Source organism: Anas platyrhynchos, chromosome 16 (assembly GCF_047663525.1).
Source record: "Anas platyrhynchos isolate ZD024472 breed Pekin duck chromosome 16, IASCAAS_PekinDuck_T2T, whole genome shotgun sequence".
Classification (NCBI taxonomy): Eukaryota; Metazoa; Chordata; class Aves; order Anseriformes; family Anatidae; genus Anas; species Anas platyrhynchos.
In genome coordinates, this window is record NC_092602.1 from 6,506,267 (window position 1) to 6,533,518 (window position 27,252).

The following is a 27,252-nucleotide window of genomic DNA, read 5'->3' on the forward strand; positions in this document are numbered from 1 at the left end:
AATTGTTTGAAAGCTTTTAGGCTTTCATTTATTTCTCCCTTCTTTCTAGTATTTTCTGTTTCCCATGCCTGAACTAGAACTGATAAAGAAAGGAAGGAGTTTGGAAAGAAAATCCAGCACAGTCTGTTGTTCTTAGTAGATCACTTGGATGTGATAATCAAATAAATCCTTGGTGTAACACAAAGGATGTCATCTGATGTTTTCCAGGAGCCATGAGATGGATTCTGAAGATTTTGTCTTGAGGGGAAAAGTGCCCTACCCTTTTGCTGAAATGTCTGCATTAGGTCGTGCTGTTTGATTTTACTTTATGTTAAGATCTTGGATCTGAGGCTCAAGCTGGTGAGAAAAGCTTCCACAGCATCGCTGCAGGATGACTGTGCCTATGCAATAACCACACACAAAGGTGCTTTATTTGTACTTTAATGAGAAAAATCACAAACGTGCAAGTCCATTTGACAGTTCCATTACTGAGAAAAAATTGCCTTTTCCAGAGAAGCTTGGGGTTACCATGTAGTATGTCCATCTAACCCATGGGACCTACAGGATACTATAGCAGAGGACAGACTTCTGTCAAATTGCAGAAAGATAAATTCTGCAAATAGAAGATCAGTCAAATTTTTTATTCTTAAATCTAAGCAGAAATCTGATGTAGTATTTAAAGTGATCATCTATTCCACAGGTTACGGTATTAGGAGAACAGAGAAGAGCAGATTATATTAAGGAAGTCCTATGACATAGAAAGATTTTAGAGATCAAGTGTCGACATTTCTTGAGAGGTTTGTCTTTAGAAGACCTAGACTGAGTTCATCCTCTAAAATCATACAGTGGAGAGATTCAAAACTGTGTCTCCTGGTGTGATTTAGTGCCCTGCAATTACTGTCCATCTCTGGAGTGAATTACTTCTTTTTCTTTTTTTACATGGGTTAAGGATGGAACATGGATAGGATAAGCCCTAGCTTGTTCTGTCCACTAATTGTCCCTAAGATGCACCACACAGGACAGTCACGGTGTCTAGTTAAGATCTGTGGAAGTCAGTTTAGCAGATAGTGACAGAATTAGGAACTGTGTATGTTTGAAGCAAAAGTGGATTTTGCCAGTTGCTTGGGCATCAAGGCTTTAGGATCAACATTGTGATGAAGAGACAGCCTGCTGACTATGAAGAACAAAGGGGAAATCTTGGTAGGATTTTCATACACGCCCCTTTTTCTCTTTGAAGAGGATAGTTGTTGAGACAGGGAGCTCTTTGGCCAAGGTTCTCAATTTTTTTACCTTGCTTGTATAACACCTAGCACAAGAGTGCCCTTACTACTTGCTTAGGATTCCTTGGGATTCTCGTATTATACTTTGGAAACACTCTGAGAAATAACTATTCATGTAATAGAAATACCAAAAGGAACCTTCCCAGCACCCCTTCCCCTGTGAGAGATCCTTTGTGGTTTCTCTCATACCCTCAAGGCTTGTGAGCGTGATTTTATCCCATGCCAAGTGACACTTGAATTTCCCAGTGCTGAGGTTTTTCTCCATTTTTGTCTAGGTCAACTTCCCACATGTGTGAGTCTGAGTGGAGCCATTTCAAGGCTCAGTCTCCATAGGGTGCTAACCATGCCAAATCTCTGACCACATCCAAATTCTAGTAGAGGGCTTGGAGATGGCCTCTCTTTCCCCCAAGTTGCCTGCTTATACTAAATACTGGGGCAGCTCTCTAAAATACTGAAGGAACAAAGCATGCAAGGCAGTAAAATGAGGCAATTAAACCTATAAAACCAGGGTTTACAAGGAAATTTATAGTGTCAGAGGCTTTTTATAGCTTTTTTAGATTAGTTTAAATAAAAAAGGGGGAGAGAGAAAAAGACAGGGAGAGAGAGAGAGGACCTGAAACTTGAGGAGACTTGAAAGTTCAGAGAAAGGCTTTTAGGAAACACAGAGGGGTAATAATTAGAGGCACATTTTCCATTTCACTGTCTTTGCAAATTGAAATTAAAGAAGGAGAAAAAAAAAGCATGCACAAAATAACTGGCAGTTTACATTGCTCCCACTTCCTGCTATTCCCATTTGATTTTTCTGTTGCTGTTCTTTTGTTTTCTGGTCAGGTGAAAACGTCTTTTCACCTGGGCAAAGGAACTAAAGTGAAAGTGATCTCAGGTAAACCAAAATGGTATTTGTCTGGTTTTTTACCCTTCTCTGCTAGGCCTATACTCGCTTGGTTTTATAGTGCACTGTGTGCCTTGCAGCTCTAGAAGCTTGTGTTCAAGAGCTAAAATGGAGCCAGCACCTGATTAGGGCAGATTTGATCAGGTAAGACAATAGGCCCTGTGTTTTAAAGAGTATGCCACATTTCACAGCTTCTCCTGCTTCCTTTCCCACTGCAGTGCACAATGTGTGCGTGAGTACAAACACACACGTCAGCTTGTACCCAGTTAGACCCATTCTTGGCTTTAGTCTGCTTCTACCTGGAATGAATGAAAGGTGATCCAGATCTTTCAAATCCCACATCCTTCTCTGTCTTCCAAGTAGATCCTTAAAAAGGCCAAAGTCTGCTGCTCTCTTAATTGTCTTGCTGTTGTACTGTTGTTTTGTAATTTTAGTCTTTTTAGAAATGTCTCCAAAGTCTGTGCTTTGTGATGGTAAGGACAACAGTCTCACCTTACTCACATGGTTATGTCATTCTAATGTGAAGGGGAAATGTCCACTGGCAACATCTTTGTCATCATTATGCTATCTGCGTTTATGCCATTCGTAAAATTACTCTTTTTGTGGTGTTTCTGAGATACTGCCCACTGCAGCTCTGTTAGAGAGCTGAGTGCTGTCTTCATGAAACGCATTGCTTCATACCATCTCTTTACCTCATTTTCTTTCCCAGATAGAGTATGCTGTGATTGGTGTGATAGAGTATAAATTCTGTTTGGTTGCTAAGTATGCAATCAGTAAATTACTAATTAACCGTAGCAATTCATCATCCTTCTACTGTGTAGATTTTTAGAGAAACCTACCAGTTCTCTAAGGCAATAAAAATAAACTTAGAGCAAGATTGAAAACAGCAACCTGCACTTCAGGTCAGTTTAAACTGCTTATGTGGGAACATTTTGGCTAATGGGGATGGTGCCACAGGAGAAGTGTTCTGCCATAGGAGAAGCATTTCACTACCCTTGAGTTCTTCAGAGGAAAGGAAGATTGTTCTTTATAATCTTTGGCTAATTGGAGTTGATGCATTCATTGTAACAGATACATTGATAATCCGAATATCTACGGAGCACAGTGATTGCTTACTAGCTGAGTAACACGAGTTTTTTCAAGCACAGACATTTTTTTCAGGTGTTACCTTTTGGTGTTCACAGTTCCTGTTGTGGTATCATGATACCATTTTGGTTTCTTCGCCCACCTGTCTTAAGCATTCTAAGCAGCAGAGGGAATGTTGCTATTCCATTCAGGTTTTGGGAACATTTGTGTTAAAACTGGTGAAGTATGTGGCATTTCATTAACATCTTTTCAAGCACTCTGAAACAGGTACTATCTGGGGAGGATGCAGGGTGAGGTGCTCTGTTTTTTGGTGGTGGTGGGTTTCTTTTTTTGTTTGTTTTGTTTTTTACACCCCCCTCCCCACTTTTGTTTTCTACAACAGCCATAGAAAGTGGAGTTAAAAAAAAAAAAAAAAGATCAGGATATCAACATGATAAATAATCCCCTGTTGTAATTTGCCAATGTCTAAGATAACCAAGAAAAAATAAGCTGCAGTGTTGGAAGCAGGTGGGGTCCCTTGCAGAGAAGAGAGGGTATAGGCAGATACAGCTCCAAGGAGTCATTACAGCCAAATTGCAAAAGGTATGGGCACTTCTGAAATGCTCCACACAACTTCCCATCCTAAAGAAGGTGAAAAGAGAAACACAGTGAGACAAAATTACCCGTTTCTGATTGTGTTTATGTTAGGGTAATTATTTTCACCAGAGACATTGTCATTTTACAGTGAGATTAGGATCAAACCCAATATTTCGAAGCTTAGCTTTAGTTTTTAAAGTCTGCAAATGTATGCTGCTGCAGGCACATGATAAATAGTTCTGAAATCAATATGGAAAGCTATTAAAAATGTGGTTTTGTGTCTATGTCTAGTATGGTACATTAAGATGCATGTATCATTCTACATTCTTCCCTTCTCTCTATATATATGTGTGTGTGTATGGGTGGAAATTTTGAAAGTACTCAACATTGGTCAAAGTGTCCCCAATGGAAAATATAACATTGACCTCAAATAGCATCACATTTTAGGTCAACGATGAGTGATTTTTAAAATACTACCCTTAAGTATATATTTAAAGAGGAATTGCTAGAGTGAGACTAAGTTCCCTGATCCTAAAATTCTGTCTGAGAAATGGTGATGAGAGGGAGAAAAAGGTAGATAGAGCCCCCCCCTTTCATTTGTCCCAGATCAGTACTGCTTTGGCATTTCTTTTGTGATTTCCCACCAGGGACTTTTTGTAATCTGAAGACCTGTTCAAGCAGGAAAGTGAGCTGGCAATGACTATTTTACGTCTTTCATGTTATTGAATGCATCAAAAAACGAATAGCTGGCTGCACCAAGCTCTCAAAACAACAGGGAAAAAAATCTTCACATTGGCTAGCTGCTAAAGACAACTTTTGGTAAGCACTGAAGTCAAACAAACAACTTTTATGAGTGAGAAGATCCATCTGCTATCACTAATCTTATAGATTGTTCTGTTCTCTGATACTTCAGTATTTTAAATAACATCTAATGGGCCAGAACGTACGAAGCAATCAATGTTTTTCAACTTCCACAGTCATCAGCTGCAGGTATATGCTATCCTAGCACAGTAGGCTTGGAGCCAGAGCCTTGGCTCATTTAAATCAATGTCAGCAGTTTACAATAGGCTCAGAATGTGGCCCCGTCCCCTTCTAAGAGAAAAGAAAATTCTTGGCCAGCAAATAGTCTTGGTCTGTTCTAAAAAAGATGCTTCATTGATACCACCGGGAGGCAGAGCCACAAGACAAACATCGTTACGCTACTCCAACGGTTAGATGTAAGATTGCTCTGACTCCTTAAAACCTGAGCCCACTCACTCTGGAGTTCATCAGACCTTAGGAGAAAGGTGACTCCACTCCGTCTAATAGAACAAAAAGGAACTAGCAAAGAAAATGAAGCCAATACTTCATCCGTGCTCATTCCTCTCTTTATATCTGCAGCGCCCGATGCTTTGTTGGGGATCGAGATTATCCCGATGGGCTGCAGGGTTCAGAGCCCTGCGTGCTGAGCCATGCGGTCCCACAGGCAGCATCGATCTCAAGTAGCTCTGCCAACACGCGGCCGCGTACCTGGCTGTGCCGAGTGCCTGGCAGTCTGTCGCTCCCGGCCGCGGTGGCAGCTGCAGCTGTTACCAATCTTGGCTTCAGACTCGTGGTGGCCAGGAGAGTACGTGGTTGGCCTTGAGAGCCTGACGGTCTGTCTCTGCCTCTCTCTCTTTCATTTTGTTGGCTCCATATATTATATCAAATATCTTTAAAGAGCACAGTTTGAATGATGGAGCTTATAATTCCATCTCGGGAGTTCTGATGACTCGAGCTTGGTTCTTGTGGTTTATGATGTCACCGGGACCCATCGATGGAGTCGTAGCCCCATAATTCACCGTTGCCCTGTTATTTATTCTGTGCAATAAATGGCTGCAGTTTAATCACCAGAGTAAATTGCTGAAGCATCTTTGTGGAAACTATAATGTTACTGTAGCAGTATCTATGGCAACAGGGATTCAGTCGTGGTGGCTAATGCAGACAGACCAGGAGCGCTGTTAGCCCCGTGCACGCAGTGAGCAAGGCGTGTGTACCGGCCTCAGGGGGATGAGAACCTGAGGGCCAGATCTGGACGAACTGTAAGAGGAGAAAAATCCATTAACTGCTAGACAGGTACACGACTGGATGTCATGTGGAGTCTGTGAAATTAGGATGTGGATCTAGACTTTACCCGCCTTTACAGAAATGCGGCTGTCATTTGTGGAAAAAGATGTTCTGGAAAAACACGTGGCTTCTTTGTAGAGATGTTAAGTAAAAAAAGTCTTCTGCATTTATTTATTTATTTTTTCCTTTTCCAGTTCAGGTAGGAAAAATCACACCTGTGGATACTTGAAACAAATGATTCTGAACTTCCTACACCTAAGGTTTGAATTCAGTTGTACAATGGGCAAGAGAAGCAGATGTCTTATTTTAGCTGAGCTGTCTCAACTCTTCTTGCCTCTTGCCTCCTTGAAAGGCCTCATAGGAGCTAGAGTTTTAGTCTTGCTGGGGCATAATGTTCCTTAAGCTAAAAACAAAACACAACTTTCTTTTTGGCAAAATACATTTTGCCAAACTATTTAATGTCATCCAAACATGTTTAGTGGTTGTGGACATGCAGTTGGCATTTTAATTAGTATGTGTCTGTGATGCAGTTGTCATAATAGAACATTATATTATTTTTATTATTTGTTGTTTTTTCCTGAAGTCATATTTATAAGAAGGTTTTGCTTTCCAACTCTTAAGTTTCTATTCAAGCCCCAGATTTTCTGTTTTCTTCTTTAAAAAAAAATAATCCTGTAAGCTATAGACTTTTCATCTCTCTTTCCATCTCCCACTGCTCCTTTACTCCTCCACGCTTTCCCAATTTCTATTTTCATTAATTTTCTCTTTGGGAAAGAAACGAGGGGGAAAAACATTCTCTGTTCATCCTCTTTCAATACCCTGTGAATGCTTGTAATGCTCTGCTCTTCTTTTCTCATTTCCCTCCCTGAGCAGCCCTAAAGAAGTATTGCAGCGTGTGGTGTCAGTGCCCTGACAGTCTGCTGCTTATGGTCAATGTCATTTTACAATGTAACTTTTTAATTTTTTTTTTTTAACTAGGGGTTTATTATTTTCTACAAGGATCCATTGTTTTAAGCCATGCAACCAACATGTGTTTCTTGAGATATCGCTTACCTTTCAAACAAGTAGCAGTTGAGTTTCAGTCGTCAGACTTGGCTGTCTCTGGATTCATACGGTTATTCTGTTCTGGTAACCTGATCCAGCACAACAGGGTAAGAACAGAAAGAAAAGCTTTAATTTATGGAGGGTCTCAGTTCTAACCATGTAGTTGCTTAGATTTTGTCTTTATCATGAATCATTTCTAATGACAGTTTAAGAGAAAAGAGTTGAAAAGCAAATCTTACCTTTCTCATCACTGACAGCGTTTCATAACTTTAATCAGACCTTTTTCTGGCAGAGCTTTGCACGATGGGTATTATGCAAATAAATGGCTAAACTGAAGGGCTGTCCAGCAGCAGAGCAAAGAGCCTCTTCTTTCCTAACACAAGATACGTCTTTACAGCAGGGATTTCAGAGCTACCTTTAAGCAGTTTTTCTATTTGTGGATTCTTAAAAGTTGTCTAAGGAGCCCCTCAGAGGACACTTGCATTTCTTGGTCACCTTTCACAGGGGCCGTAGAAGTCCTCCAGGAGCCTCCTTTGTCAGCGTGGACCAAAGGTTGAGGAACATAAAGGTTGCTGGCCAAAGCCCTCATGGACTTTAATGCAGGCAGAGCAATGCTCCTTCCTCCAGTGTGCCAGTATCTGGAGAGTCAGTGGGTTTGTAGGTCTCATGCTGGTCTCTTTTTCTTCTTTTGTGTTTGTGGCCTGTCAGATCTTTGAGTTGCCATGTTCTCAGTGTTTGTACTTGCTGTGGGAAGACCCTTTGTCAGGCTGAAGATTTTCAGTGCCATTGTGAAACCAAACAAATACATTTCTTGAACCCTAAGGGAGCAGCGAGAAGACCTACAAAGTGTGCTTCCCACGTCACCATGGACTTGACTTGGCTGCCGTTTTTCTTGTGTTTCCTTCGTGACCTCCAACTTTTCCTGGTTTGGAGACAAGTTTCCATCTAGGATGACTACATACTATGTTCTTTCTGACACATGTTGACAAATTCAGTTTGATTTTACCCTGCAGGTCTTTCTAGACTTAATTTTGTCATTGTGGAAGGTCATCAAAAGGGTAGTGCTATTTAAAGGCCGAATTGTGTCACATTTACTCATGGGGCCAGTACTTGGCTCCTTGAAGACGTCCATTCATCTACATGGAACTACACATGGAGTAAATGGCATCTGTTGTAAGCAAAGGCTCAGGAGCCTGCCTTACTTGTTCCAGGGGGAATACCTGGGGAGTAGAAGTCAAGTCCTTGTCCATGCCATTGATTTTACAGCCCCTCTTGTTACAAGGTGGCTTTCTGGCCCCCTCTAGTGACTGGCCACATAGAGGTTTATGAGTGAGAGACAGCCTTTCAGCAAACAAAGCAGCCATTTTCACTCCAGCAACATATGGCTTAAAATTTAGAAGTGCTATTTAAAATCCTGACCTACTGAGTTTGTTCCCATTGCTCGCAACCTGCTCGGGAGCACCATGTAACTGACTTGCTGGGACTTCCTACAGTCAGAAACTGTTCACACGGATTAAGGGTGGAACAGTCCACACTGATCTTAATGTGGTGGCATGGCCCCAGTTATGCTCCTATAAGCCCAGAGGTTCATGTCCATTAAGGGAAGCTTGGTGGTTTTGGTGTTACAGCTGCCCTTACCCAAAGAAACAGCCATGAATTGAAGGGTGTATCAAGAAGGACCATCTGCTGTTGAGTTACAATGAAACGTGGAGTGAGAGTTAGTCAATTTTGAAAAGGTATTTTCAGAAGCTTTTTTCTTCTTTTTGTACTGCTGGAGCTGCAAAATGGGATCTTATTTTAAATATGAATCTGAAATTTTATCCTTCTTTATCAGCAGTGGGTACTTAAGAGGCAGATATTTATCACATGCCTGCTTCCTTGGGAGAGAGTGCAAGCAATTTTTGTAACAGGTTTTCTACTACTTGGCTAATGGGGAACAGTTCAAATTATTTATTCCAAGAAGCTGGAGCAAGGTTGACAGCCTGAGGGTACACCTAAAAGCACCATAACGCTTTTGGCTTTAGATGTTCTAAGCCCCTTTAGAAACAACTGCCTTGATCTTTTAGTGCCCTGGTAAATCATTTATTCTGGTCACCTACTTATGAGTCTCCCCTCACACGTCCTATCAGATGAAATGAGCTCGATAGACAGCTCCCTGGCTTGTGTACATAGCTCACTGCTCATAACCCAGCAGATGAACTGCAACAACCCAGAACTTCAGAAGGGCTCCCGGGGCTGCCTGGTAACCTTCCTCGGTCAGGGGCAGCCTCAGTCAAATCAGAGCTGAAATTCAAATTCCTCTGACAAACAGGGTGGCTGGAGCTGGAGGTTTTGGAAGGGGTTTTTCTCTCTCTCGAGTTACCGCGTGTCGCAGGCTGCGGCAGGATGTGTGCTGTTGAACGTGCTGCAATCCCCTCTGCTTCTCCCTCCTCCCGCAGTGTGCCTTCCTGCTCCTCGGCAGTCTGTTTCAATTCTCCTTCACCTCGGCCTGACCAGGGTCCCCCAGGTTACCCAGTGATTCATCTCTTTGGAATTTGGGAGTGCTGCTTCTCTGCTCCTACCCAGGTTGGCAAAAGGGTTATTAAAGCATTAGAGATTAACCAGCACCTCCTTTGGTGAATATTTAGGCTGAGAGCACTTGATGCCACACATCATTTTACACAAGTATTCTGACACCATGCTTTAATACTGCACCTCACATTTCTCTTTAAGCATGATTGTGAACAACTTTTCCAACTGCGATTGTACTAGAGGATCCCTGACACTGGTAATGTACATGAGGATTGATTTCAAGTGGATGCATGTTTGGATTGTCCTGTTTCTATTTCTGAAGGCCTCCCAAGGAAGCTCGCTTACTCTTCTCACCCCATCGCCTCCAATGGGACCGAGTCATTGCATTCAGAGTGCACACAGTGACACCTCCGAGAGACTTGGGCTGTTCTCTTGTCTCACTTCTGCTCTCTCCCAGGCTGGATGCACGCCCTGGAGGTATGTGGTTTGTCTCAAGATATAAGACTTCCCTCCTCAAAAAGTACATTACTTCAACAAGCCACAACGGTCTGGCAAGAGGGAGAGGGATGCTCTGTTAGTGCAGCTTTCCACAGAGATCTTTTCTGTAAACTCCATGCAGCCGGAAACATGCTCTCACTCTCCTGAGCTCACGTGCGTGCACATAAGCACATTCCCTCATGCAGCAATTTCAGTGATGTTAAAGTACACAGACATGCTTGCTTACACATGCACAAATACTTTGTTGTATTTGTGCATAAATACGGGCAGAAATTCTCTTATCTGTGCACACAATCACACTCATGGAAACCCCAGCCACCATCACGTGCTGCTGTGCATGTTAATGCCACCAGTACGCACGCTCCCACTCTCTCACAAGCATGCATGTGAGGACGCAAGCACATCTATGCACCTTGCAAAGAAGTTGCAGAATTCGGAGGGAGGGATGAATAAATCAGGTCTGAAGGGACCTCTTAAGATTTAGTCCAACCTCCTCATCCAAACAGGCTCAGGGCTTTATCAGATGTTTAAAAACCTCCTGGGTTAGAGTTTTGATAAAGCAATTTTCTGTCCTTATATCCAGGCAAAACCTTTACTCCTTCAATTTATTACTTTTATTATGAAATTAATTTATGTCTTTTGCTCCCCTGCCACACACACAAGCAAAGAGCCTGCATCTGTCTTCTCTGTAACATCATAGGTATCAGAAGGCTCTTGTTAGGAGTCCCCTAAGCCTTCTGCAGCTTGGACAAACTCACTCCCCTCAACTTCTCTTTATAGATCCCATGCTTCAGCCCCTTCACCATCTCGGTGGCTCTCTGCTCATCAGCATCTTCCTTCTGCTTGTGGACTCACAGCTGGATACAGAGATATTTACAGAGGAATGGTCATTTCCCTTGAGCTACTGGCTTTGCTCCTGTTACAGCACAGGATGCTGTTAGCTTTCATTGCTGCCAGGTACCTGTCAGCTGGGTATCCATGTGCTCTTGGCTGGAACTGGACTGATAACAAAATAGTAAATACAAAAGCCAAGCAGTGTGCTTTGCTTCTTAGTCTGTGCTAAAATCTGGTGGATCTGAGACCTCAAAGAGTTCCATGACCCTCTTCAGGAGATCACAGTACTTGATCCAGCTAGCGGGTAGAACAGGGTGGGTAAGATGACCTACAAGATCTATTCCATAACTGCATGATCATGGCCTTCCATGCTCTTCTTTCTGGCCTTGATGATCCACTAAAAATTTTACCTTTCTCTTGTTTGGAGGGAATCAGCCATTTGAAATCTCATCTTCCAGTCCTGTCCTCATGGTGGCCGGTATCTGCACTGGTCACAAGGCCCCATCCAAGTCCCATTTTTCAGAAGTAATATGGGAAGGACATCCATGATCACTGGCTCTGCTGAACAGCACTAGGACAAATGATGGGCTCACAGTGCTCTTACAGTACTGGTGCTTCTGCACTGACATAGCCTCCAGTGCAGGAAATAGCTGAGCACCGAGAGGTTGCTCAGTGTGATTCATCCATATCACCTACAAATCACAGGTTAAAAACCTTGCAGTACTTAATGCGGGGAAGAACTTCAGACTCTGCGGAGACTCCTACCTATTATCCTGTAAGGCGTGCACTGAAGGGAAAGGGGTATTTTTTTTAGTTTCTTTTCAGACCCCAATTAGGAGAATCCCTGTTGACACTTCTCAGCTTTGTGCAGAGCCACCAAATACACCAACAAACAGTTGTTTGAGCCAATTCTATTCAGGTAATCACAAAATTAGGTTCTCCTAAATGCTTCTAAATCCTCAGGAAGTGTCATCTTGAGCTACTCTGTGTAGGATCTCGTGTGTTTTTTCCCCCAAATATTTTTGAGATCAGTTTTTCATATTTCATATGGTGAAGCTCCCACATCTTTTCTTGGTGCAGTTTGAATTTGGAGAAGTGCCAAAGGTAAGCACTTCGTCTGGGGAAGCCGAGTTTCCAGAACTTAGTCAATTGCTTCCTTACTGTCTGATCCTCTCCACCCTTCCAGAAGAGAAAGGATGCCAAGGAGTGTGAAATTTCCAGTTAATTCCTAGAGTCCACATTAGCCCTTGCAATATTTCTGACATAAAGTGGTTTCTTTGATCAGAGTCAATATTTTCAACAATTTCATACCTGGGAGTTATTTGTTCTAGAATTACTTTAGTTACTATGTTCGCAGTAGCAGATGCTGAAGGGAAGGTTCCACCCACCCTGACAAATGATCTACCAAGACTAACAAGTATTTAAATCTACCTACTCTAAGGAGTTCCGTAAAATCTACCTGTACATTTTGGAAGCGTTGAATTCCTGGTTCTTGCCCCCCTTTGGGCTGACTGCAGCTAATTTTCCTGTTTACCTTTTGACATACTACACAACTCCTGCATATGTGTTCAGCCAGAGTGTATATATATATATATATATATATTCCTACACATACATATTTCCATCGCACTGCATCACACATTGCTTGAATTCCCCAATGACCCTCTTGATGTAAAACAGTATTTGTCTCATTAGCACTTTCTTCAGCATTTCTCTGCCATCAGGGAGTATCTGTTTTCCTTTGGACTTCGTGACTCTTAATTCCTTAAAGACCTCTTTCTCTTAAAACTTTTAAGTTCTTTTTAGTTTTGGGTAGGGGTAGCTCAACAATTCCCTGAATCCTCTCTGGATTTATTCTTCATTCCCCCTCAGACACTAGATGCTCTAAATATTTGACTTCTCTTTCTACAAAATTTATTTTCTGATGCTTTCAAGCCCTATTTTTCCAGAAAATCAACTGGCTTGTTAGTGGCTTCCTTCACAGCTGTTTTCTCCTGTCCTAACAATAAAAGATCATCTACATATTGTAACAGTAACACCTCCTCGGGAGGTGAAAATTTGTTCTAGAACTTGCCCAAATAAACTGGTGGCCCTGTAAACCCCTGAGGTAAAACTGTCCATCTGGATTGTTGCTTCCACCCCATTTCAAGGTCTTTCCACTCAAAGGCAAATATATCTTTGCTCTCAGGGCCTGAGAAAACCCCATTAATAACACCATTATTCCAGCGTAACAATTTACTATTTGAATGCCCAATTTCATTATCAAATCCTTTCCTACCAAGATAGTCCCCGCCTCAGGTGCATGCAATAATTGCCCAGTGATCGTTCTATCCCTGGTCTCAGCTTGGTGTCCCCAAAAAGTGGCACTGTTATCCCAGTCCCTTCTACCCCCATCACATTTAGGGTTTTATTAGTTAATTTCAGCCTTGATATTTCACATGGCAGTAATGACCTAGCTGCCTCAATGTATTGGGTTCACATGGCAAGGTTCTGGTAGCAGAGGGGGCTGCAGTGGTAGCCCCTGTGAGAAGAATCCAGCAGCTGCCCTATGTTAGATAAGGGCCAGTTTCAGCTGGCTCCAAAGGGGCCCACCGCTGCCCATGAGCCAAGCCATGAGCAATGCAGTTTAAATCTCTGAGAGCACACCCCAAGAAAAGGAAAAAACAAACAAACAAACAAAAAAAAAAAAACTGCTCTACAACAGCAGCTGGGAGAGTGAGGAGCAAGAAACCTCGCTGCAGACACCAAGGTGAGTGCAGAGCAGGGGGAGTGCAGTGTAGAGGTGCTCCAGGCGCCGGAGCCAAAGCCCCCCTGCAGCCCACAGAGAGGCGTTCCCTGGTGAGGAAGGCAGACCCCCACAGCCCATGGTGTACCGCAGTGGAGCAGCCCATTTAGGAATAGCCCAAGAAGGTCAGCACCCCACAACAGAGTAGAGGGGAGAGTGACTGTGAAGGAGCAGTGGAAATGAAGTACCAGGGACTGACTGCAGGCCCCGCTTCTGCCTCCCTTCCCTCCCCCCACCCCCGTGCCACTCAGAGCAGGGAAGAGGTGGAAGCACCCAACACACTGCTCATCCTCTTTTTCTTAAGCTTCTACCTTATTTTGGAACAGTGAGGCCTTCTATTGTCCACTTATCTACTTAGCATTTCTCCTTATTATGACTACACAACTACCTTGGAATACAGAAAAGTCATTCTCTACCGCAAAAACACCACTTTCTTTCTCACACTTGTCAGGCTAAAAATTCACCCAACATCATGTTCTGTTCTGTTTCTGAGGATAATTTCATGCAGCACTAACTGGTAAACTGAGAGCACCTGCAAGGTGGACATTAGTGATGTGCCTTGTGACTGTCACATTGTTTGTCTTCAAGTTGGGAGGAAGTCTGGATCAGGGGGTAGGTTTTGGTGTTTCTGAGGGGGATTCTTTCTCATTTTTCAGATGGGAATCAGGATAGTGGATGGAGACCAGGCCACTCCTCTTGGCCAGCTATTCCTGATTCTTTTTCGTTGGCCACGAGCCAGCCTGCTTGGGCGATGAGCTTCCCCTGGGACTCTTCACTGCTACTGAAGAAGCTCAAGCTTTAAGACTTTCGTCTGCACCACAAGCATGTAAAGCACAGGAATGCTGTCGCCACGTATAAGGTATGCACAGCAGGCTGAAGTGACATTGAAGTGGCCACCAGTGTGTACGAGCACATGGAATATTGGTGTTTAACCTGGGGTTCAGGGAAAAGTGACCTCTGAAAGCTTTCAGACATGAATGTGTGTGGATGTGTATTTAAATACAACTTTTTTTTAGCTACCTGTGGCTCAGCGTAAGGGAGGCTCAGCTCTGGTTCCAACGATTTGCTCGAGTAACGCATTCATTGGAATGGTTTAAGATTGATAACATCTTACCTACAAGTAGTGGTTGGCCTCTTTTAAGTGTTTCCCCATACATTTGCTGTTAATACCTTAGTAATGGTAATTTGTGGGGATTCTTCAAATATACAAGAATGGGAATGTGTATCTCTGTGTTCATGTGTGCACGCATCTGAGAACATCCATTCGCATTTCAAGATGGGTTTCTTTCTTATTTGGTGTGTGCATCCTTCCACTCAGCCAGTCCTGTGTGGATGTTCAGGGTGTGTGTTGCAGGCTGTGGTCATGCATGTCTGGATGTGCTTTTATTATTGCCCAGCAGCTGCAGGTTTGTCCAGACTTCATGCATGCACATTTTAGGACAGAACAAGCATTGGTTGGTTCGGGAAGGGATGCATGCTTTACACCCAGGGGCCAAATCCTGACTTTCCAGGTGAAGCTAAAAGTATCAGCAGCACAGTTCCTAGTTAGCATATTGCCTCTGACTGACAGCTGGGATGTAGAGGGATGACTTTGGTTGGCCTAGCTCTCATTTGCTCTGAAAAAGAGCAGCTGATGCCCTTGACTAGCAAGCGCCGCCTGGCGCAGCCTGTCTGATCGTGGCCACAGGCCTGGTCACTCATCTCAGCCAACCCTCCCGGTTTTGTTCCTGGCCATTATCAATCAGACTGCTGGAGAGATGAGCCTCTTCATGAAATTTGTATTTCTGCTCTGTAGAGACCTGAAGGTTTAAGTCTGCCATCTGTCTCAGATAAAATGTGGAGCGTAGTGCGCGCTGTAATCCTGAGGATGTCTGCAGGTTCACGTGGTGCTGCGTTTGTGTATGTGCATCCAAGTGTACACTGAGGGTGCTTTTATGCTTATCCTGTGTGTTGGGGTGGGTGTGCAGCTAGGAGGGCTGAGGCTGCGAGCGTGTTTGTGTCGGTGCCTTTGTGGATGCACGAGTGTTTGTTTGGAGCTGGCTGGGCACAGGCAGGTTGCACGCAGCGCCATGGAGGTGGGTGTTATTGTCACATCCTTGCTAGCAGCAAACAATGTCACGTCTCTACCTGGCCTGCAACATGACACATGCTGTAAAAACAGCAGCACCAACAAGCTCCAGAGCCACAGGAGAAGGCAGAGCTGCTCTTTTTGCTCATCAGTTAGGAAACCATGCCAACCCCAGCAAAGCACACCGGGATCGAAACCAGCTTTTGGACTGGGACTCAGGGAGTGAAAGAGAAGCAATAATTCGTTTGCCATTGCCCTCAAGCCAGGAAATCCAAACCCCAAGCATTTCCCAGGCCACAGCACATTCGAATCGAAAGAGTGTCAGTGAAGCACTCGCACGCCCAGGCAGCGGCGCACACCCGCGCGCACAGGCACGCCCGCGTGCACACACGCAGGGAGAACATCAGGGGCAGAGAATTGTTCCAGCACCACTGCGGTTAAGATGCAGAGACAATCTCGAGTTTTCAGGCCATAGCTGTCAGGATGCTTTGGTATATTCATCACCCCCCACTCCGTGGTGATAAAAATTTACACAGCCAACGAAACGAAGATTAATTTCATGTGAAAAGCTGACAGAATGGCCCATGTCATTGCTTTATTTGTGCCAGCACTCAGTAACTCGGTGCAAGTTCCATTGAGGTGGCAGACACCCCGTCCCCTTGAGCCATCTCTTCTCCTCTCTAATGATGCCACCGTTTTGACAAAACCAAGCAACACAGCCGGTATGTGCGAATTTGGAATTAATTTTCTTTCAAAAGGTCAAGTATGTTAATGAGCTTTTGGCTGCCTGTGTTTTCTTTCTTGTGTTTTTCCCCTGTTAATGGGGGAAGAGGGAAAAAAAGGAAGGGGGGGAAATAATTACAGAAATAAAAATGAAAAAAGGAGGGAAAGAAAGAAGCTGTGAACATCAGAAAAAGCAGGATTCAGTGCAGATTTTTATGGGTTCCCCTCTTCTGGGGCTGAGGCAGACTAATTGTATCAGCGCAAGTCTGTGCAGTTTGCTTGGAGCTGTTGAGTGAGGCCAGGGATGTCACGGATAGCAGAGTTGGTGTAACCTGGCACAGAGGAGGTGAATTGCACCTCCTTTGCACTCAGGAATTGACGGCAGCCCTGCGTGTTGGCAGCTGCCTTCGTTTTCCATCACAGAAAGGCTGAGCCGTGCTCAGCGCGGGTCTGGGTGTGTGCTGGGGGCGCAGAGAGCAAAGGAAGGTGGAGGAGAGAAAAGGGTTCAGGGGCTTGAGCTCTTGTGCCCATTAGTGAGAGGAAGCTGGGAAGAAAGCTCCGGTGCCCTGGGAGAATTGCCAGGGCCCGATAATTCATCTAGCTTAGAAATATGTCAAGTAGGCAGTTTAAAGGGAAATTGTCCCCAGCTCATGCAATTGTTATGAGCTGTTTGAAATAACCAACCACCTCTCATCCCCGTGTTCCCAAATTTCCTGCCTTTATTCCTGCAAGTCAGACTTTGCCACTTACCCAGTCATCCCGGTGTCAGGAGCTGGTTTGGTTCCTCGAGGCGCTGGGTGATGATCACCATGAGAAAAGGTGGCAGAAAGAGGAGACAGTGTGTCAGGGCATGAGGAAATGAAGCTGCCCTCCTGCATTCTCCTCCTGGCTTTGTCACTCTCACCTGGATAGATTTAGGGTAGGATTCATCTTACCTGATGTTAGCATTAATCAAAGTGTTTGGACTGAACTAATTTTCTCGGTTTCCTTTCTTTTTAACAGAGAAAGATGGGGAGGAACTCATATCCCACCTAATTCAAGATGAGAGAAATTCCATTCTGGCAATGAGTTTCTTTCTCTGTTAAATATAAAGTGAACTTAAACAATTAGCTTGGACCGAATCCCTACTTTTCGAGGCTTAAAATTATGGGGTGTGACTTTCCCCTCGTTCTCTTCTCCCTGCTCCCATGCTGGCTCTCATTTCCATATACAGCCTAATCCTACGGGCAGGGGAAACTCAGCGTTGCTCACCGAATTTGTATGGGTGACATAGAATCGATGCCTTTCACAACAGCTTGCCCAGGCTGGCTCCATGCTTATCCGTGTTGTGGCAATACAGCTTTTGGCTGTGAGCTGGCCATTTCTGCCTAGCCTTGCTGGAGTAAGCCCAACATATGGGTTCTTGGGCATTGTCCAAACTGCCTGTGTTGACTTTGGAGGGTGCGTGTTTTGCCATCCTGGCTACAGTGCAAGGAAAATTGATGTGCAGTGTAGCAGTGCCACTGTCAGCCGGGACATATTTAAGGGTGACCTTAATTAGAATTTTGTTGTTGTTGTTGTTTTACACCCTACGCAGCTGCTTCTGTTGTATGGGTCCTTTTGCATGTATGATGCTCGCATGCTCACCGCATGAGTCACCCTGCAGCAGGGCTGCCTCAGACTCATGTCTGGGGCATGGATTTCAAAAGCACTCAAGTGACCAAACTTAATGATTTTCAGCTGACTTCTAGTATTGTCCTAAACATGGAATTCTTACCCATAAACCACAGTGCTGCCCACGCTCTCCCCCCTCTTTCCCAGGCTCCGTCGTGTGCATGGCGGCACGTTCTTCTCTGCTGACCCTGCTGCAAGGTAGAATGCTCTGGCATGCAGGTAGGGTGGGGAGCTGTGGGCAGGAGGATTCACCAGAGGAATTTGGGGGCTCTCTTGCATGTGCTTGCACACATTGTCTCAAAATGTACGTGGGCACTTGCACCTGTATGTATTCTTCCACTGTAGAAGCTGTTGTGTCGTTAAGCAGGTACTATATTCCTCCTTAGAGGTGGCTTCATATCTGTGATGGAAGGAAATGATTTGCTAAGCTCTGTTAAACCCCTTCATTACACCAGACAAAGTGGGAGAAAAAAAGGTATTTAAAATATTTGGGGGACAAATTATATTTTGAGTACTCAATTCCAGCAACAGAAAAATATGTGAAATGTACCCAAAGAGATTGTTTCATTCATGGACTTGATAAAGTAGGGCATCCCTGTTCCCTCTGTCCTATTGTTGCCTGGGATGTCAGAAGAGGACAAGATTTATAAGAACTTGAGTTCTTAGGGGAACTTCTCACCCAGTAGCTCCCTGGGGCTTTAGCTAAACTGTGGGATATTCAGCGTTTCCCAACTCTTGCGTTGAAGACTGTCTCCTCTCTTCCCAGCTGCGAGATGTGGCTGTGCACCATTTCTGCTTGCTCCCCTCCCACGCTCTGGTTTCCGTAGGAAGGAATCCTGGGCATGTGAGTCAGGGAGCTGTAGCGTGCTCTGGTCGTGTCACCAGTCTGAATGATTCAGGGCTGAGACCGCACAACACACCTACCCCATGATTTGCATATAGCCCTTGGGACGCTCAAAGCCACATTTTCCCAACACACCAAGTTCTTGAGAAAATGCAACCGCTTGTTTTGGTGCATAAATATAAACTTAACCCTTAAGAGCAGAAAGCAGATCTCTGACCAGGTGCACCCGGGAAGGGGATCTGCTGCCCCCCTCCTAGCACTCCCCATACGTGCAGGTATCATCTGGGGAGCGTGGTGTCCCTTCTGGCTGTGTGCTGCGCTGTTTGCACCACGTTCTCTCAGCTTCTGTTTCTCTCTCTCCTCTTGTTTTTTTCCCCCTGTGTGAGAGCACTGGCGCCTATGATGGAAGGTCATCAGCGAGGTTACTCAACTGGCTCCAAGTATTAAGGCTTCCTGCTCTGCTACGACGAGCTGCCAAGCCTCCCCTCCCCGCTGCTCACCACAAACCCGGTGTCTGTCTGTCTCCCTCACCACCCTTCTCATCCCCCTGCCACCAATGCAGAAAGCCAGATGCCCATACAGCATGCAGAGCGAGAGGGGAGGCACCCAAGCTACTTTCAGATGCATTTGTGTGAGTGCTGAAAGCAGTTTGGCCCCAGGGTGATGTTGTCGATGTTGCTTACTGATGTGTGTGTCTGTGGGGCCAGGTGAGCTATCCCTGAGTGCGGGGGCAGTGCCCCTCCAGAGTCTGCAGCAGGTTCCTGGGGGGGTCTGGCCCAGCAGTAAGGCTTTTATTCCTGTTGGGATACATCACCAGGTTTTCCAACATGATCCTGGCGTGGATAACAGGGAAGAGGTTTGTGAAATGTGGCTAAGGAGAATATGGTTTCTGTCCATAGGTGTGAGTTGGCTGCACAAGGACCTGTAACTTCCTAACAAAATGCTGGGGGGGTACAGATCGAAAACAGTTAAAAACTTCTGCCCTAGACATGAACCTGGGGAAAGACAAGAACCCCAACTGTCACAAATGAAGTGAAATGTCCCCAAAGGATGATGCAGCAATGGACAAGCAGCTGTAGAGCAAGGGGAGAGAAGCAGCACCCTAGGGACTGCCTTTAAGTGTGGGGCTGCACCTGAGGGTACAGGAGATGGGGAGAGCTTTATTTACAGGAATGGAGCATGCACCAGAAGAGAAGGAACAGGATCCGGGGAGAAGAGGAAGAGAGAAATATGGTGGGAAGGGGGGAAATGGGCTGATTGATGGCTATTTTTGTAAAATCCACGGGTTGGGGGATACTGCTCCAAAAAGCACCATAGAAAACAACCATATCCAAGTGAAAATACAATTTTCTTTAGGAATAATAGACAAGCCCTACCTGCTGATCGTTCAACAGTATGAGGAAAACTGTTTGCTCCACCCTCGCAGGAGCTACGGTGAGGTTAAAGCCACAGCTCCTTGGGAGAAGGCTGCCAGTGCTGCACACCCTGCTCTGGGCTCCCAAAGTGTGGGGGCACCCAGCTGCCCGCCTCCTGGCTCCCCTTTTTGGCAGCATGGGGGGCTCAGGTTTGCGAGGGTCCCACTCTCAAACCAGGACAGAAAGCTGCTTTAGAGGAGCTGATTTTAGTTCTGCAGCCATGGCATCATCCCTTGAACTCTCTTTGCTCACCACTCCCTTTCTTAAAGATCACGTCGGAGATTTTCTGCTCCTGTGCCAGACTGCTGGGAGCACCAGCCAGAAGCTCTTTGTCTTCTTCTGGGACCTCTAAGGCTGCAGTAAACACACCTTGAGTTCTTCATGAACACCCCATCTGGGTTTGGCCCACTCTCTGCCAGTTTATGCTAAATTGAGACCACAAAGACCTCATTTCATTACTTCATTTGTGTAGGTGTAGAGGTATTTGAGTTCTCTGCAAACATGGGTATTCATTCATTTAGATTTGTTAATTTTCTGTAAGATGAGACAGTGAGAAAGCCAAAGCCTCACTATTAAACATCCAAGTGTGCTTTAAGAAATAATTAAAAAAGCATAAATCTTAAATTAACTGATTTCTAATTATGGTTTTGATGTTCATCTTTCAGGGTGCTGCCACCAGCGTGTTAGCAGATTTTTTTCTGGGAACTCCTAGCCAGATATCAGCAACGAAAAGATGAAAAAAGCACTGAAATAGGAGAGGTGTGCCAATGGTAAGCTCTGCTGGGTCACAGGAACTGGGGGTAGCTATTGCCTTATTTCACCACACCATAATTTAGCTGCTCCTTTAGTTGTTAGGCTCTCACTTTGTAGGGGTGCATTGCTCTGGTTAAGGGGTAAAGTGAGGCAAATGGGGATGGGAGGATGTTATAGATGTGAACTACAGGGATGTCCTCACTTTTTCAGGGGGTAGAAAATCAGATGGAGTGTATTTGCTCTTGCGCTGTGGCCATGAGCAACAAAGAAAAAGAGCAGGGGATTTATCTAGCTACAGTCTAATATTCTTTTGGCTGCAGCAAAGGCTGCAGCACTTCCCGACTATCGGCTGGCGCTTTCACTCACACACATCTGTGATTGATGGGCAGAGAGTATAAACACCTCATTAGTGCTATAATTCACTGGTTAGGGCTCAGACTGTGCTGTGGGAGGGAGGAAAAAAGAGTTGAGAAAGTTTAATAAAGAAAAAAAAAAATGGAAGAAGGAAAAGAACGGATGTAAAGGCCACACAAATCATTCCAGGGAGTTATCTGACCTGCTTTGAAAACTTTAATTGCTGATAATGGACAACCTGTTGGGTGGTATTTTATTAACACTAATAGATTTTTACGGGATATTTCTCACATTGCTCTCCCAGAGCCTGAGGAATACATTAAATATTAAAAGTTAATGCTCTTGGTTGCTGTTTCAAGGATGCCCTGCTGATAACGAGCTTTCCCGCAAGTTAGAAACCAGGAGAAAACATGAGCTGCTTTTGCCATTTACGGCCTCTGCAATAATAATGAGGAAAATACTTGAATATTGTGTGCACCTTGCAACTGAGGTTCTCAAAAGTCCATCCTAAATGCTATGTAATGGAAGTGCTCAGCCCAGAGATGGTGGGTGTACCTAATCTTCAGTCATGGCTGTGCAAGAGCTGAGTTCCCGAGTCCCACGCTGAAATCAAATGCTTCTAAACCCCCATGTGCTCCTTTACATTTCAGTTATTCAAAGCAGAGGCCTGAACCAACAACTCATACCTGTTTCTCAAGAGAGCTTATGTCTGAAATGGATGTGCTATCATATTTTTCTTTAATATGCCTAATGGTTTTATAAAAGTGTTGCTTTCAGGCTGTTGTTTTTTTTTTTTGGTTGGTTTGTTTTTTTTGTTTGTTTTTTTTGTTTTTAAACAGAAATGACCCAGCTACCTGGAACAGAAACCTCAGAGTCTCAGAAAAGAGCTGCAGAAGCCTTTGAATGTGGGCAGCAAGGGGTTTTCTGGAAGGCACTCTCAGCATCCCGAAGTCCTATGCACAGCAGAGAACCTTCCAAGTATGGAAAAAAAGGCCGGTTCTGTACTGTAAGAACGTGGATGCAAGCAGCCAAAGAAGGAGAAGAAACGAATGCCAACATACTTTCCCTCCAGCAAACTGAAGGGAAAGTAAATTTGAAGCTGAGTGTGAACAGTAACCAGCTCATGTGGTGAGTCAGAGTGAGGTCTTGCATTAGAACTGAAAAGTCATAATATTTCTCCTCGTGGGTGAAACCTGGCCTCCTTCTTTAGTGACTTCTTAGGACATACCAGCCCTGTCAGCAGTTATGGCCTGGACCTAGAAAGCAAACTTGAATTTGTTATGCCCTGCCTCAGTTAGTTGCCTGTGGTGGCCTGTCTTTTTTGTGTCATGCCATCTACACTTGTGGGAGCAACGGTCTTGTTTTTGGACCTCATTCTGACCATGGTTTGTGCAGCCACCTTCTTGTGCCAAACCAAGCTGGACTGCATGGCCACATCCATGCTCTCTGGAACAGCACGGGTACAATCTTGGTGAGTAACTCTGCTTTCCAAGCCAGTTTGACTGGAGAGCAGCTTCCCAGGCTTTTTTGAGCAGTCAGCCAGCTAAGATCTTACCAAGAGCCTGTTGAACGATTCCAGCTACCAGGTCTAACCATAGACAGTCTACAAGAAGATTAATTTCTATACTTACTTTCTCTGTTTGTAGTCACCCCATTAATACTTCAGGCTGGATTGGCATTGTGTTTCAACTCTTCTCGCCATTTTGCATTTCTGTACAAATAGTAAAAGCTATTGAAACTACCTACTCAACCTTGGCAGCATTTCCAACACTCTGTGCTCCAACGGGGCACTTTTCCTTCAGTACCCCATGCCTGATTCCTGTTGACGTTTGTCATGATAAACAAAAGGGTTGTGTTGCTTTGGAGTGGTGCAGACACGAACAGGGACTCCAGTTCAGTGTGGCTTTAATGATCCAAATCTCATCTTGGCAACTTGAGCATGCACTGCTAGTGCTACAGTTTTCTAAGGAAGTGAGGACTGACCACAAAGACCAGTTTTCTTCTCATATATAGGCCTGGCTTGGGTCAGTAATGTGCATTGCAGGTTTCAAACTTGGCCAGGGAACACTTAGCTAAGCCTGTCTTCACCAGAGAGCGTTCTCGTTCAAGGAATGGACATAAACTAGTCTATGTCAGTTCGTCTAGATGCCATGATTTTTTCTCCAGAACAGTCCACAAGGAATTTTGCAGCTTAAGTATGAATATGTAGGTGGTTACTAAGCAGAAGCATTTTGTCTTACAATAAATGACGTCACTGCGGCTGTAAGGTAGGTGTAAGCAAAACCTGGAACTTCAGTGTCTGGGAGCCCTTACCTTTCAAGTTGGACAGGCTGCTGAATCCATGATGCAGGAGGCGGGCAGGGCCTGCATCATGCCTTTCTCATACAGAGGGACCTTAAATTGCTTGAAGTGAGCTCTGTCCAGGTGCTTTAGTAGTTACCTGAATCGTGCACCTTCCCTCTGTGTGTCTGGGAAGAAGCTGCCTAGAGGGTAACAGGGAAGAAGCGATGGGAGACTCGGTGGAGTATTTCTTTCCAAGGGAGTAGATCCTTTGGCTCAGATGCTCCAGGATGTGCTTTGTTGCTAGACTGCTATTTAGCAATAAAACAGCCTCGGTTACTTAACGGGAATTGACTGCTTGGTCACTTCTCCCCCTGCCAGCCCATCCGTTCTCCCCGGCTTCCCTCCCATGCAATAACGACAGCTTTTCCTGATTGACCCCACAGGCTTACGAAAAACCTTTTTACTTAAACGTATATTGACCTCAGTCTTGCTGCCCAGTGAATTATGTCACAGCTGGCAATCTGAAAATCATAAATTAGACCTCAAACCTGTGGAGCTGTCTCCTAATGATACGGATCTGAGCCTTTATCGATGAAGGTTCTACCAGGTGCCTTCAAGTCTCTGACAGCTGGCAGGGGGAATACCCTTTTTATGTTTTATTTTGTTTTGTTGTTTTTATTTATTTATTTATTTATTTCTAAATTCATCCCATAGGCCCTGTGTTTTCTTTTCTTTCCTTTTTTTTTTTTTTTTATTTTCCTTCCCTATCTTTCTTTGCGGTGTGTATAAAATTTTGTTACTTGCTTTAACCCACCCTTAAACAGGGAAGAAATGGGTGATGTCAAAATCTGAGGTGCTCTTAATTTTGGGGCAGTGTAACTTTTATCAGTCTTTCTTCCCTTCTTATTGACTGTGTGTTGATTTTTTTTTCCCCAATGTTATGATCTAGACAAATGCACTAGACAAATGAGAAATTTAATGATATTGGAAGCATTTCTCCCTTACTCTGTAATGCAACATAATTCCAATAGATTCCCTTTACATTCATCATCTTTTCCCCCATGATTTGGGATGTACTTGCTTGTTGTCACTTTTTGGAGGAGGGATGGGGAACACTCCATGACATGTGAAGCATCACCATAAAACAGATCAAGCCTTCTGTCTCTGTACAAGTATTGACACAGCAGGAAGGAGGCAACTAACTCCATGGCATTGTTTGTAAAAAGATCTGTGTTGTGCTTGACTTAAATAGTAAAAAAGCCACAAGTTGTCATGATTCACTGTTCTTTTGGGGAGGAAGAGAGGCAGAGCTTGATCTTCCTCTTCAAGCAGACAGGAATAGGAATTAACTGTTCACACATCTTGCGTGGGTGGCAGATCCAGAAAAGGAAGGATATTTGCTTGCTTTCCCACATCTCAAAATAGGGCTACATAAATAGTTTGTCTTTGTCTATGCTGAAATACGCTGATAACAAAGCTGGAAAGAAGCTTGTTTTTCAGTTCTTCTAGCAGCAGTGGAAATGGTAGCTTGGTGATAGACCCATTTCATGTTTGAGATTTTAGAGGCCTGATTTTATATCTGTGGCATGTTCCTTCAGTGCACCATGCGAATCCAGGAGTGTCCTGAGTTCAGGATGTTACCACTTTCTCCAACCCAGCCTAGCTCCATGTCCTGACTGGAAAATGCAGAAGGGTACGTTTGGTGATAGCTGTGGGCGGTATTCATGACGCTGTGGCCAGACCAGGCAAGGCTGACATCAGTTCAGGGTTGATGCTCTTGGTTCTGAATGTAATGAGTGAAGTTGTGAGGGCCCTCTGCACCTCTGGGGTGTTCAGTGTTAGGGATGGAGATCAGGCCCTAAGATAACAAGGTGATGAAAAGCACTTTCAGAAATACTGACACATAGACAGATGGATAAAAGAAGATGTTGTAAGAGAGTGTAGAAATAAATCCCTTTCATTCTGCTTTTGATCTTCTGCGTTTTTTAAATATACGTCATCAATGAGCTTATATCCTGCAATTTTAACAGCCTTACAAAGTGTTTCTAAAAGAAATGGATTTGTGCATGTAGTTTAAAGACACCAGATTGGCATTGTCTTTATTGAGATTAAAATACTCCCCTGCAATATTCACAATGTGACGTCTGTGGAACTGGCATGTGCAGCGCTGCCCAGAGAACAAAACTGGCTGGAAATTTCCTCATCTGCTTTTGTTACTGGTGAGTACGTAAATGCAAGTGTCTTAAAGGTTGGACTGGTGGGAGAAAAATGAGTAGATTATGTATTTTATTCCCCTTTTACTAATGTAAAATGCAGGCACTGGTACAGACATTTGTGATTTTAATACAAGATTTTCAAGTAGATTGTGTCCCTTCAAAGAAAATATGAGCTCATAAATACTGCGAGATTAGAGGTACTGAGGCCTGGATGTGGCAACAGCTCACAGTTTATGGCATTCCTCAAGGCATACGGTATAAGATGTTCTGTGACCTGGCTTTTATGAAGATCAAAAGGCTTAAAACCGTTGAGAATAAGATTTTCAAATTATCCAGGGGAGACACCAACTTGTCAAATGGGAGGAGGCCCTTTGAAGTGTGGAGATAAGGACCTTTCTAGCCTTCAGTCATATCTGAAAGCCATTTCCAGCCCAGCAGAGGAACGTGTCATGCAGCTGGATTGGGTTTGCCCACGTTGTACAGAGGAATGGACAGGCGGAGTTGGTGCAGGTAAACAGCTGACAGTATCTCTCAGCCAAGTTATAAACAGAACTGAATGTTTGAAGAGGCTTGAAAGGGCATGGAAGACATAAAAACGTATGTTGGAGGAGGTGAGAATTGCACATTTTTATGTTAATATCTCCCTGTACTCTGGGACCACCCTCCTGAGTCAAGCAGGGCATTTATCCTGGGGAGCTGGAACAGCAAGTACGTCGCTACATATATTACCTCAACCTTGTATCTGAGCATGGAGGAGCAGGTGGGAATGCTCAAAAAGAGCTTCTGGGTGGGAAAAGGGTGAAGAGAGACAGAGGATGGCCTCATGCCTCTGCTTTCTGGCCAAGAAGCTGAGCCAGTGTGGGGCCAGGAGGGAGGAAGCAATTCACTGCTCTTGTAGGCCAGGAATAACTTGCCACTGGTAGGAAATAGCTGTGGAAGATGTATTTTGTGGAGAAGCTCCTGCTAAGGCAGGGCAGCTGCACAGTTATGCTTTTCAAGCTGTCCGTGAGCTCGCCATCTTGTACAAATGCTTACATATTTGTTCATTCCCTTCTCAGATTCCTCTGTCTGGTTGGCATCGGCAGCTGGATTATCAAGATGTCTTGACAAAGTACTTCTGCACAGTATTTTTCATGTAATCAAAAGCTGTTAGCACTGAAATATCTTCCCCAGAAAGGATTCTCCTGAGCTGGTAAGAATAATTTCTGGTCACATTTATAGAAGTTTAATTGGCATCTAGACAAGATAAACATCCATTATGTTTTGTGTTCTTTGTGCTGATGAACTAAGGATACACAGTGTTTTCAGTCCATAAAGAGTGACCATTTACTTTCAGTCTAATGACTTTTTAAGAGAAAACAACTAAACAAGAC

The 27,252-nt window shown here is 44.2% G+C and overlaps 1 long non-coding RNA gene across 2 annotated transcripts in view; it reads left to right on the forward strand.

Annotated features, from left to right (window-relative positions):
* LOC101805192 (uncharacterized) overlaps window positions 1-27,252 on the forward strand; it is an 81,252-nt gene that overhangs the window by 32,439 nt on the left and 21,561 nt on the right. For both annotated transcript variants that reach the window (XR_011803855.1, XR_011803856.1), the window contains exons 3-9: window positions 208-7,049; window positions 9,776-9,930; window positions 14,227-14,429; window positions 20,939-21,043; window positions 22,220-25,882; window positions 26,216-26,389; window positions 26,938-27,071. This is a non-coding gene — a long non-coding RNA (uncharacterized lncRNA). The remainder of the gene's footprint in view (window positions 1-207; window positions 7,050-9,775; window positions 9,931-14,226; window positions 14,430-20,938; window positions 21,044-22,219; window positions 25,883-26,215; window positions 26,390-26,937; window positions 27,072-27,252) is intronic.